Here is a 12617-nt window from a genome sequence, read left to right on the forward strand (position 1 = left end):
CATTTAATGTTCTCTCTAATGGATTTGTTTATCTTTTTTCCAATACTCTTGGCCAGGGAAGTTACTTTTCATTTGCATTATAGACGTGAGGACCTCATTTCTATAATCTATAGACACAGCACTTTAGTATATCATACATACTTTTAACATGACATATACCACATATGATATGCAAATAAAAATTCATAGATAATTGATTGCTTCATATCTTTCTTATAGAGGATTGTTACAGTTATAGTTAATATTTTTAAATGCTAAGTAAAAATTAAAAAGAAGTAAACCAGTTTATCTGTTGTGTTAAGACTTCATTTACAATATTCTCAAAATTTGAGGTATCTCTTGGAGGATGAAATATTCCATACATATTTATCAAAAAATATGTATGTATAATTTTTATTAGTATTTCTTTTAATGGCATTTGACTATGAATCCAATGACCTGAACTATTCTGTGGATAGACTCTAATAAGTATGTCAAGAGACCTGGCATAGAGAACAGAAAAACACTATTCTCTTTACCTTGCGAGAGATGTGGATTTACTACTTCTGACATTGGTGAATCGGTGATGAAGCAAATGTTCACTCTGACCAATTTAAAATATCTGGATGATTCTAACTTTGGGGACATATTGCTTCATATGCACTGAATGCCTGAAAATGTGTGAAGTTTTAGATTATTTTCTTTGATAAATGACATTTTCTTAATTTTTATAGTGCTCCAAATTGATAAGTTCTTAGCTGTCATCCTTTTCTCCCATTTAATTAAAATTTTTTACCTTTAATTAATTACACATATAACTCTGTATTTTTTTTTCTTTTCAGACAGAGTGAGACTGTCACTCTGGGTAGAGTGCTGTGGCATCATCATAGCTCTCAGCAGCCTCAAACTCTTAGGCTCAAGCACTCCTCCTGCCTCAGCCTCTTAAGTAGCTGGGACTATAGACTCCTGCCACAACTTCTGGCTAGTTTTTGTATTTTTAGTGACACATGGTCTTGCTCTTGCTTAGGCTGGTATAGAACTCCTGAGCTCAAGCCATCCACCCAACTTGGCCTCCCAGAGTGCTAAGATTATAGGAAGTGTCTGGATTATTCTCAACAGTTCTCAAACACACAACTTAGATTTCATTATTATACTATAAAAACCCATGCATACAAGGTTGTACTTCGATATTGAATAGCTCCTAGTTTTCTAGTTCCTGTTTTTTTAGGCCATCTCCATGAAGTTCTTATTGGGGAATCCTGCAGGCTTCTCTGATAAAATTGGCCCTAGACTCAGCCTGATGATAGAGCTTGTGATTGAAAGACAGAAAGCAGCTGTGAGCAAAATAATTCTTCTTCAAGAGGCAAACAAATACAAGATATACTAAGAAAGGGCAATTAGAGTGGGTCTTTTTTACTGAAAATTGTGGAAGAGTTGACCCAGACAAGAGAGCAGGGAGATTAATAATGGATTCAGGTCTAAGGCTTACCTTACCATCAACGTAAATTAAGAAAAGTTTGGTACTCTCTACAGACATTTCTCCCAAATAGAGATCTAGAAGGGAAAATGGAAACACCTGTCTCATTGATCATGCCATTCGTCTCATGCAGTTGACCTCTCCTTTATGTATTTCTCAGGATTTAGGTCAATGCTGGCTTATAGAAATATTATGTGACCCACTCTGTAATTTTAAATTTCCTTGTACCACATTTTAAAGGCAAAAAGAAATAGGTAAAATTTGCTTCAGGAACATATTTTATTTAACTCACTATATCAGAATATTATTTCTTCCACCTGTAATTACTACATAAAATTATTAACAAGACATTTCTCTCGTTAAGTCTTTCCTCATACTAAGTCATTAAAATCCTAGGTAAAGTTTTTACTGACATCAATATTAATTTTGATGCCAAATTTTCCTTGACCATACTTGATTTTTACCCGTTTGACCTTCATTTGATCAAGATTTAAGTCTCATAAAATTTATAATTGGAAATATAATTTTACTTACCCAAGTTGTTCCAAATATACTTAAAAGTTTGCCAGATAATTGAACCAATTAATTATTAATGGCTTTTATGTTTTAGTTTTAATTGATAAATATTAACTAATATTAAAAAGTCAGTTCTTCAGTCACACTAACCCAATTTCAAATGCTTTCCAGGCTGGTGTGGCTACTGGCTGGGTATTGGACAGGCTAGATCTAGATTACTTGGGTTTGAACTCAGTCTGCCCCTCACTCAATGTGTTGGCCGGTTGTTGCCAACTTGAGCAAGTTGTTTTCTCTCTCAATACTTTAGTTTCTTCATTTATAAAATAGAGACAATTATAGTGTTTACATCATGATTTTGAAGATGAAATAATGCTATGAATACTATAAAATACTAAACAAAGAGTTAAGTATATTAGTCTTTATTTTTTTTTGTTATAATATATTTGGTTTTATAATTTATCCCATTACCACCTGTGAGTGTCTGACAGAAGTAAACTTCCTATCTTTGGAAAGTTTAAAGCAGATAGATGCTGGACAAAATGCAGAAATGTAAGCTGTTCCTGCTTCAGGTCTGTGTCTTGAACTGCCTAGATATCTATCCTACTATCACCATGTCAGCCTGGCTCACCTGAACTCACCTTTCTCCTTGAATAAGCTCTCCTGAGCAGAGCTCACATATTTCTCTTCAGGATCATACTATTTTTCCATTCAACTTTGAACCTTAGAGTCCTCACTGAACCTTCCCTGTTTGCCCTTGTCTGCCATCAAGTCCAGTCCTTAGAATTTTCACTGTATAATCTCCTACTTCTCTCACTCTCTTCATCCTTACTGCATCACCCCTTTCTCCTCTCTGGGTAACTGTGATGATCTCTTGTTTAATTAGCCTCAGTCTTCAGACTCTTCCCATCACTCCACATTGTGCATCCTGTGTCCTGCCATTGAGTTAATCTTCCAAAAATAGTATTTTTAACATGTAACTCCACTGTTCAAACTGTTTCTACACTGCGCATCACTTCCAGAATACATCTATATCCTCTGTGAAACCTTTTGTGACAACTTCTCTGTGAGGTCCCAATGTCAATTCTCCCTTCCCTGTGTTGCCACAGCACTCTCACCTCTTACCTCTTATTCAGGTAAGAGGATTCTAAGTGCCACAGAGACAGATCAAAGAAAATTTAGCATTAAAATTAATATAACACAGAGAAGATTGGTAGTTTTTGCTTTGGTGGAGTGTTTTGGGGGATTTTGTTTTGTTTGTTTTATTTCTTGATAGCTCTATAACTTAGCATGGTGGTTCCTTGACAAATTCTTATTTTCTGAATGAGCTGGTGAATGACATTACTTTGACATTTAAAGCCTTCAAAAGTAAGGCTTTTGAAGTCAACCCAGTCGACTTTTCTGGCTTGGTCTCCTGCTTCTCACCCACACAGATCCTCTCCTCTGGATGAACTTGTTTATCACCATTTCACAGGTTTGCCTTCCGTGGTTCCATCTTCAGACCTTGGCTCACATTATCACCTCTTCTGTAGTGTCCTGCTTTCTTTTCTACCTGCCCAAATTCTACCCTTTTTTCAAGGCCCAGTTCCTTCTTCTGCTGTGACAAAGACCACAGAGTATGATGTAGTGTGCGGTGGTTCAGATTCAGGGCTACGTGACCTGGTGGAAGAAGGCCAAGCTGGGGGTCCCGGGGAATCTATTTTCCTGATCTAGTTGCCTTCCCTGTGTGAGCGTCACCTACCTAATCTATGTAATTAGCATAATGAAACCTACCTTGTGGGATCGTCTTAAATGTCATCAGTGTAACCTGGCTTATTGTACCCTCAATGAATCCCCAACAATAAAAAAAAGAAAAGAAGAAAGAATAATGTAGATATTGGCATTCAGCTTCTGCGAGAATCCAATAGAGTATGTGAGCTCTGTTACTTTTAGGATAGTCATATAGTCATAGGGTATTTAATCATGTGGCTTTTAATATTATTTCATTGTATGATTTGATTTCCAAACTAGACTACAAGTGTCTAGGCTACAATTAGCACTTAGTAGAATTGTGAACATACATGTGCAAACAAATATATACACACATACATATACTTGTGTATATTTGCCCATTTATAGATATCAGAAGAGACAAACCCTTTCATGTACATTGACTCATTCAATCATAACAAAAAGCACCGTCCTATGAGGAACCCTTCTCCCCTCATCACCTTTGTCCACCATCAAATCAAGTTCTTCAGTAATTGTCCTATTTTGTCTCTGAAGAACCTAGACTTGAAGAGTGTGAGGACCTCATAAATCAATCCAGAGCTTAGAGGAACAGAAACAGGAAATTCAAATAATGTTTGCACATCTTTCCCAAAGCTGTTTCATTTTATTCTTTTCCAGTATCACATCTGTGAAATTCTCTGCCTAGATCAGTATGTATGCTAACCACCTGTCTCTTTTTATCTACATGCAATTGTACTCAGGTTCAGAGATTGGGGGAGGAGAGGAAGAGAGACGATTGTAAGAACGTACTGCATAGCATGGTAGGCAAATAAAGAATACCTTCAACAAGACAACCAGGGCATTTTTTGTTAGGCTTTTCAGCACTGGTATTAAGAATGATAAATAACAATTGAATTCCTTTTTCCTGATAAAGTTAAATAGCAGTCTCTTGGTAAATACAGGTAATAAATATACATAGCATATAATAAGATTTTGCTGCAATGTAGATGATTTTCCTCCAAATGCTCCCAGCATCAGGAAGATAAGTTTAAATTTGGCTGAATTTTATCTGTGGACCTTGATGCAATACCAGCTGTGCTACCATATGGAAAATCACCTGTAAGAAACACAGAGTAAGGAAAAAATTGGAAAATTATCACCTTAAGCTTAGCCATAATACTCATAGAAATTTTCCTACAGTCAATGGGGAATAGGGAGCTATACTTCCAGAACATTCTAGGAATAACAGGTTATGACATTTTGTAGAGAAGCCCTACATTAGAGCAAAATGGGTTGTCCTATTTTGGTGAAGGGCCAGGGTAACTTACAAATAAATGGGTGAGGCCTTGGTGTGTGTCACACTTTATGGGGATAAGACATGATTGCAAGAGGGACTTTACCTAACAATTGCAATCAGTGTAACCTGGCTTATTGTACCCTCAATGAATCCCCAACAATAAAAAAAAAAAGAAAATAATTTCATTTTTGCTTTATGTTCATACTGCATGTGATGTGTGTAGATGGTCAAGTCCAAGGTTGCCAGTACAAAGTAACAACCTCTCATTGTATTGCTTAAGTTCCAGTTAATCATTAACAGTTTTCCATGGATCAATACCCCACAAAAGCAACAGCTGCCCTGTGCCCTTCAAAGCTATGTGTTTGCCAAGTGAGAACAGCCGTGGGCCAGATCCACTGGAGCTTGTTCACGGGCTACAGACCCTCAGCTCCCTGCAAACAGGTCTGCTCCCACCCCAGTGCTCCCCGCTGGTCTGAGGAGAGGGTAAATGGTATATAAGTGTAGCAGAGGGAACGTGCTGTCAATGTTGTTCAGTTCTTCCCTTTCTATTCTTTTTCAGTTGAAAGTTGAGCCATTATGTTCCGTGAAATGAAATGGTGACAAGCAAAAGTAATAATATAAGGCACTCTCCAGAAGTGCCAGACTTCTGGAAAACAAAAGCGACGACTTAAAAAAAAAAAAAAAAAGTGGAAAATGTTGCATTTAATGTAAAAGATGAGCTGTGTTAGTATCTTCTTGACTACATTCTTTTTTTTTTTATTAAATCATAGCTGTGTACATTGATATGATCATGGGGCATCATTCACTAGCTTCACAGACCGTTTACCAAGTTTCACATATACCCTTGTAAGATGCACCGCTGGTGTAATCCCACCAATCCCCTTCCCTCTACCCACCTCTCCCCTCCCTCCCCTCCCTTTCCCCCTTCCCCCTATTCTTAGGTTGTAACTGGGTTATAGCTTTCATGTGAAAACCCTAAATTAGTCTCATAGTAGGGCTGAGTACATTGGGTACTTTCTCTTCCATTCTTGAGATACTTTACTAAGAAGAATATGTTCCAGCTCCATCCATGTAAATCTTCTTGACTACATTCTTTTAAGTTTCTTCAAAGTGATCACCATGAAGGATTTGACAAATGTATTATGTTTTAAAGTATCCTATAAAAATCCATCATAGGGAGAAAAAGCCTTTTTCTTCTATCCTTCTCAGTAAGATCCTCTTGGGAACAGAGATTGGGCCTGGATTAGCTTTGTATCCCTTGTGATACTAAAGCAAGAGCCTTGCAAAAAATAGATGCTCTATAATTGTTACTTAATGAATGAGAGAATGAATTAATGAAAAGTGTGCTGTTTCACAGAGAACAATGTTAATTTGGATAGATGATTCTTCTGTCTTCAAGTAAAAGGATGGGAAATACTGAATACATACTTTCAGTATGTCCGGAGTAGTGTTAAGAACTTATATAATGTTTTAATTGTGATTTTGTTTGGAGCTGAATTGTGTCTCCTCAAAATTCATATGTTGAATTCCTAACCCCTCAGTACCTTGCACTATGACTATACGTGGAGATAAGGTCGTTAAAGAGATGATTAAATTAAAATGTGGTCTGTAGGGAACCCTATCCATTCTGACTCTTTATTAAAAGGAGGGAGTTAGGACACACAAAAAGACACTAGATACACACATGCACACAGAGACAACTGTGTGTGAGACAGCCCTAGTAAGAAGGGGGCTACGTGACAGCCAGGGAGAGCGGCCTCAGCAGAAGTCATACCTGCTAACACCTTGATCTTGGACTTCCAACCAATCAATCTCTGTTGTTTGAGCCACCCAATCTGTATTATTTTGTTATGGCAGCCCCAGAAAATCAATACAACCTTTTTTACTTGCTACCTTTGACAGCCCTGTCTTAAAATGATAGCAAGGGAATTGAAGACTAAAAGCTCCCAGGAACAGAGGGAGAAGAGAGAAGACAACTGGAGGTGTGAGAGGAATATTTTAGAAAGTGGAAAGAGGAAAACATTAGCAAAGTTGAGAATGCTAAGTAGAAACTGCCCATAAAAAGGGGTACTGGGAGCAGCTAACAATTCCCTACAAAATCTGGAAAATCTTGGGAGTTGAGGAAGGAAGTACCCTTAAACATATGGAAAGATGTATAGAAAATCTGCACATGAAGTGGGCTCTTCTGAAAGTTCTCCTCAGCTGGGAGATCAATCCCACTCCATGCACGGAGATTTATTCTATGGAAAAATTAAATAAGAGGAGTTTCAACCTGAGATAGTAGGCACAGTGGAAGGTTGGAGATTAAATGAAAGTCTGCCAACAGGATGGTGCAGTGCTGGCTTTTATAATCACTCTGGGGACAAGGACTCTGTCAGTTGTGTTTATAATGCCTAGGCATGAGATAGGAGAATCCTTCTTCAGAGAGATGAGATCACTGCCCAGAGAAAAGAACTATAGTACTGGCATTAGATGGTTGCCTAGTGACAAGAGCAAGTTTCATTCTTCCCTACTCATCCTTTAATGAATCCTAAGACTTTATAAGCCCAGTTAAGTGTTGCAGAGCTCTCAGTCAACATGTCAGTGTCTCCCTCTCTGGTTGGATGGAGAGCCAACGTTCCACAAACCTGTAGGGAAATGATGCAACATAAAGTCTAAACAAACAAACAAAAATTAAAAACAACAATAATAATAATGACATATAATAATAATAATAATGATAAGGATGACATAGAAATAGTTCAGGAAACAAAAGTTTCAGAGGAAGTATAATATTCGTACATGAGAAGTTACTATAATACTCAATGAAACAAAAGGATATTGTACAAAATTAATAAGAACAAAATAGAGATATTATAATTCAAAACAATGATAGCTAAGATTAAAACTCAGAGGAAGAACTGAAAAGGTAAAGTTTTAGAAATCTACTAGCAAGTAGAACAAAAAGATAAAGAGTTGGACAATAGGAGTTAAGAAAATTAGAAAAACAATTCTGTGGCTAATACCTGAGAAATTTCATAAAGGAATCAAAGAGAAAATGGAGGGTATAAGCTCATAAAAAACAAACAAACAAACAAAAAAAACCCCACAAATTTCCCTTCAGTTGAAGGAGATATTTTCCTACATTTATAAGGAAGATTAGTTCCTACCACAATGAGGGAAAATCTACACTCAATACATACCTGGATATTTCAGAACACTGGCTACACATGTGATAGAAGATCCTAAAAGCTTCCTGAGAGAAAGAAAAAAAGCCACAGGTTATATTTTTGATCAGGACTCATGTGGTGGTGATGTGTCCTCTAAAAGCAAGTGGCAGCTTGAAGACAATGGAGCAGTGAGTTCAGGTCTAAGTGAAAATGATTTGCAACCTGGAATTCCAAACCCAGCAAACTTGAGAACTGATGGGATCATTGATAGGTTTGACTCATGTAGGAAATATTGTACAAACAGCTGTTAAATTTTTTTTCAGAGAGTTCTGAAAGACTTAGTGATAATGCCACATAAAAATAAGCAAATAGAAGAACTAGGCAGTTTTTGGCCAGGGCTGGGTTTGAACCCACCACCTCCGGTATATTGAGCTGGCGCCCTACTCCTTTGAGCCACAGGCGCCGCCCCAATAATTCATTTTTTTATATTTAAAAGAAACTAAAGCAACCAAATGTCCAAATATGATAAATATCCTCTGTTTGTTGGCATGATCATACTTAAATGTCTTGGACTGGGATTGTTCAGTATTTGGATGTAATCTTGCGTTTCGTTTTAACATTTGATAGGTTTAACATTGTCAGAACAGCAGAGCAGGTAATAGTAGTGTTCTTTATTGGTGGAAATGGGGCTGGCTACCTTTGACCTTTTAAGAGACAGAGAACATGTGCACGGGTGGCCGATCACACCAGCAGATTCAGGGCTTGGCAATAAGTAAGGTCACAGATGTTGAAGGCAATTTATGTTACTTTGGCTAGCTCTTTGGTTATAAAGATCATTTATAACCAATACTTCCCATCTCCAGTCTTTTCACTGTAAGCAGGACACTTACATAAAATAATCAGGATAGAAAGACGTCACTGTATGACTGTTGACTTCCCTCTTTGAACAATTCTCCTTCAGAGGAGTTATATAAAATCAATAATTTCCATGCGATTGTCAATTCTACTTGCGTGAAACAATAGTTTGAAAGAGTTGGTTTTCTGTACACAGCTTGCAGAATGCGTTTGACTTCTTCACAGTGACACTGTTTCTCAGATTTACCAGGACCCAGGCTATTCCTTGCAGGTTTAGAATTCCCTTTGCCCCCAAGGCATTCAGAAAATCTTTTTGACCTTCAGGTGGTTGGAAGAACACATGCTGTGAGGGCTCCACAGCGTGGCAGAAGAGCCCTGTACTTTGTCCAAAAGAACTGCTTCCTGCACGCAAGCTCACTGGGCTTATTGGACTGCCGAGCTCCCTGAAAGACAATGGCAGGAATAAAGCAAACAAACAAAATCACACGATGTGTGAACTTTGTCCTCCGAGCAGCAAAGTCCCCTTGCTGGGCAGCAACAGCCAGTGCTTCATGCTATTTCTTCTCCCTTTTGCGTTGGTTCAGAAAACCAATAGCTGCTGCAAGAACATCAGCAGATCTAGATGTAAGTAAAGTTTAATAGAAAGAGATAAATAGACCAGTGAGAACACTTAACAGGTTCCACCCCCACAAGCTTAGTATGCAGTGCAAAGCTCATCTCTCACTGTACACACACCTGACTCTGCCCACCTTCACTCACTTACATTACTCATGGAATTACCTTCCCCATGGGATCACAAGTTCCTGGGATACACAAGTAACCTGTGCATTTCCTCTGACTTTGCATTTTTCCCATTGCTTAGAGCATAGCTTTGCACCTGGTGGGACCTCAGAAAACAGATGTTAAATTACACTTTCCAATTAATGCAATATGTGGTAAAACACACTTCACTCTGTAATAATTCCTTGTGGTCACAGACTCTCTTATTTTACACCTGCATTTCTAGAGTATGTGGCCTGTAGTCTAGCACACTGGTAAAAGAGGCCAGAATTGGACTCAGTATCTGAGTTACAAACCCCGGCCCCCACTTTTTAGTTATTTGTTCTTGAATGCCTATAGTTTCATCACCTCTGAAATCAGAATGGTAATGTCAACATCTGTGAAGACTAAATGAGATTATATCTGCAATTACTGGTACATAGTAAAGTAATTTACAAAATGGTTATTACTGTTATTGGCATTACTCATTATTAGCGTTATTAGTTTCCTCATTTCTAAATGAAAATGATATTGCCAAACTCACAGGCCTATTATGAAGATTGGAAGGGTTAATATGTACACCTGGTGTATATGTGTGAATGTATGTGTGTATTTGTGTACATGCAGATACAGATTGACCATTCCTTGACTATATTTGGGAACAGAAGTGTTTCAGATTTTATCATTTTTCTGATGGACTGTTCGCATATACATAATGAGACATCTTGGGGATGGAACCCAAGTCTAAAGGTGAAATTAATTTATATTTAATGTCTCCCCTGTACAGATAGGGGAGACATTATTTTGTGCATAAAAAAATGTATGTGCACATTGAGTCATCAGAAGGTAAAGGTGTCACTTTGTCATGTTGGTGCTTAAAAAGTTTTAGATTTTGGAGTATTTCAGATTTGGGACTTTTAGATTAAAAAGCCCTTCACCTGTATCTACCCATTTATATAACATACATACTATATATAATAGTTCCTAACATATAGTAAACACTCATGTGTTAGCTATTATTACTGCTGGCATTACAGTTTTATGTAAAATGAGATTGCTGATGCTAAACTCATAGGTTTGTTATATTTAAAAGATAGTAGACTTCAAAGTCTTGGAACTGTGACTTGTGTATGGTAAGCGACAAAAAAGTGTTTGCTTTCATTATTTGTACTTACAGTTATATGATATAAAAAACACAATTGTGGTATAGTAAACCCATATTGTATTAGCTCAATAAGCCGTTTGTTCACTTTTGTGTTCCTTTTCTAATGCATCAGTATACTAAGGGAATTGGAATGAATGGCACTGCAAGCCTTATTGGTAATATTAATTGCCTTCTGCACAGAAGGCCAAAAAAAACACAAAAAGAAATCCAGGCCAGCAAAACATCTTGGCCCAGAAGCCTGCCTTCAGCAAAAATACAAGATATAAGTAAAGAGAATATGCCTACAGGATCCCGAAATTGAAAGAGTGGCATTTTGCCTTCTATGTGCAGTGATTTGCCAATTTACTCTTCACCAACTATGACAGTGACACTGATGCTAGACAAACAACCTGCACAGTGCTCTGGGGACACATTCCCTCTTCTAAGGCTGCAGACTTGCCGGGGAAGCAGGATGCAGGCTGGATTCCATCTGCTGTCATTTATCTGCCAATACAGATAGAAGACGTCCACGAGACTTATTTGGCAGCCAGAAGGACAGACTATGTTTTAGCAGCTCCAGAGGAACCATTTCAGAGCATTGAGGGTAGAAAGCACCTTACGATACCTTCAATCCAAACAAATGAGTATCCAGATCTAAAGCATTAGGCCCCACAATGCAACGGCCCTGCATAACACACTGAAAGTAATGCTTTCAACCCTTATGGACTGGACTTATTTTATAGAGCTGAAAGAAAATTTTATCACATTTACCTTTCTCTTCTAATTAAAGGACATGTTTTCTTAAATCCTAAAACTTTAATTTTATTCAACTTTTAAAGGAAAGGAAAGGAAGAGAAGAGAGGCCACCTATTACTCTCTTGATGCCATGCCTGGCACCTGCCCTTTGTTGAAAATGAGTTTTGCGTGGCGTTTGAATTAAATAACCAGTCTTTTAAACATTATTATTCTAAAACCCAGCAGATTGAATATTTTCTCTTCAGCCAGAGATACCCACGGAGTATATATGGTTTGAAGATAGAAAGTCAGGAAAGGAAAAAGAGGAAACCTCTCCCAAATGTTGGCTATGTCATTTGTAATTTGTCTTCACTAGAATAAGATTATCTCGGGCATGAATGGGTTAAGGTGGAATGCACAAGGAGAGTGAAAACAGCCAGTTTCAACACGTTACATCATGACACTTGCATGTGTGATGATGTGTGTACTTTAGTGGAAAGAGAAGAATTTTTCTTTAAATCTCATTTCAAGTACTTGATCTACACTTGGGAATCTTGTCTGTTATGGCCCAGTTTCCCCCCTTGCTCCATACATATTCTGTTCTTGACACAGTCTTCATCATAAGGTGCCTTTACGTAGGCAATATATAAACAGTACACAAAATTGAATCCTCATCTCTGCGATCGACCTCAAAATCCTTTTTGATGAACAGATACCTTTAAATCTGTTTTCATACTTCACTTTTATTCTCTCTTATCAATGTATTACTACCCATATGTAGGTCTTCTGACTTCTGACCTCGGTTGACTCTTTCCCAAGTTCTCTTTTGCAACAGGAAATAGCATTCTCCTCATCAACCAGTCTAGAAATTTTAGTTGTCATTATTCTTTCTTTTCTTCTATGTTCAGTATGCAATCCATTCTCAGGTTCTCTTTGTAAAGGAAGCAGAAGTGTGTGAAGGAAATCCTTTGGCAGGGTTAGTGTTAACCCGGCCCAAGT

General features: G+C 37.6%; 1 protein-coding gene across 3 annotated transcripts in view; it reads left to right on the forward strand.

Moving 5' to 3' along the window:
* Positions 1-12617, forward strand: part of LOC128584991 (cAMP-specific 3',5'-cyclic phosphodiesterase 4D) — a 566576-nt gene that overhangs the window by 173268 nt on the left and 380691 nt on the right. The window lies entirely within an intron of this gene.

Source organism: Nycticebus coucang, chromosome 1 (assembly GCF_027406575.1).
Source record: "Nycticebus coucang isolate mNycCou1 chromosome 1, mNycCou1.pri, whole genome shotgun sequence".
NCBI lineage: Eukaryota > Metazoa > Chordata > Mammalia > Primates > Lorisidae > Nycticebus > Nycticebus coucang.